The following is a 1,381-nucleotide window of genomic DNA, read 5'->3' on the forward strand; positions in this document are numbered from 1 at the left end:
GCGTGAGCCGGTAAATGCCAAAGGAGGGGGCCAAGGAGAGCAGAGAGCCTGGGTCGGGTTTTTTTAGCGTCTCATCCGCAACCCGGATAATCCGCCCACAGCTAATTGAGGGTTGGCGATGCGGCTGAGCCAACCCGCCTCGAATCCATAGCAGGTTCCCCGGCACCACGGGCTCTCGGCCGGCCAGGGGGGGCCCATCGCCTGCACAACCCCCCAGCACCACTTTAGCACCCACTTTCCACCTGGGAGAAGGGTGCTGGGTGCTTTGGGGATGCAACACGCGCTTCCCCACTGCAAGGCTGTAATTTTGCAGCAGTCTGTAATTTTGCCAGAAAATACAGCGATATTAAACCTCTGCCAACCTGCCGATCATCAGCCCGGTTGGTGTTCGCTCAACACCGTGCAGCCGGTGCCGTCCCCATCGCCCTCCTCTGTGGCACAGGAGAAGATGCTTCACCCTCGGCCCTGCCCTTCCAAGGGGTTTTCCCTCTTCTGCTCCACAGAATTGGGGAAAAAAAACAGGATTCCTCTTAGGCTCTCATCCCAGATAGGAGGCAGCTTGCCATTGAGTCCAGGTCGTTTGGGTCATCAAGGGGCACAGCTAATTGCGCTCACCTTCAGCACTTCGCATCCCTGGGCATCCCTCCCTGCCAGCTCACCTGCCTCTGCCTTCGATCTCTTCTGCACCTGCGTCGGCCGTCGATCTCGTCTGCAGCTTATGGATGAGAAGTTTTCATAACTTTTCTTTAGCCAAGCTTTTCCCCTTTTTCTTGGGCTGAAAAATCACCCCGGGGAATTTTTGGCGTGATGCTGGGTCCCTGGGAGCTCCTTGGCTCTGCCACTAAATCCCCCTGCCCTGCCCTGGACCCACCCGCTGCATCCCTTTGCTGAAAAAACTCATCCCATGAAGCTCACGGGGGTTTCTGGGGTGATATTTAATTCTGAGCAGATATTTAATCTGGTCGGGTCTTGCCTGATGCCGGGGAGCAAAGGGGTGACCCATCAAATATCCAGGTCACCGAAAATACTCAAGGGGACACCGCTTGGTACCTGGGTGACCACCTGGACTGACCACAGGACCTCCTGCTGGGGATTGAAGAAAAAAAAAAAAAAAAAAAAAGGGTATTTCTCAGGTTGTATTTTGGGGTGATTTAAGGATTTTCTAAGAGCCACGAGGTGTCGGCAGCCTCAGCAGCATCTGTAGTGCCCCAGGAGCATCAAACCATCAGCGATGGGTCAGTGGAGGAAATGGGAACGCAGAGAAGGGCTGGGGAGCCCCTCGGGGCTGCAGCGGGGTCAGGGGTTGGTGTGTCCCCCCCTCCAAGGGGGTGCAGGGGCCGGATCCTGGCTCCCCGCAGCATCCTCCCGCTGCAGCCGGCCG

This window comes from Pterocles gutturalis, unplaced genomic scaffold (genome assembly GCF_000699245.1).
Source record: "Pterocles gutturalis isolate BGI_N339 unplaced genomic scaffold, ASM69924v1 scaffold3307, whole genome shotgun sequence".
In the NCBI taxonomy this organism is placed as follows: domain Eukaryota; kingdom Metazoa; phylum Chordata; class Aves; order Pterocliformes; family Pteroclidae; genus Pterocles; species Pterocles gutturalis.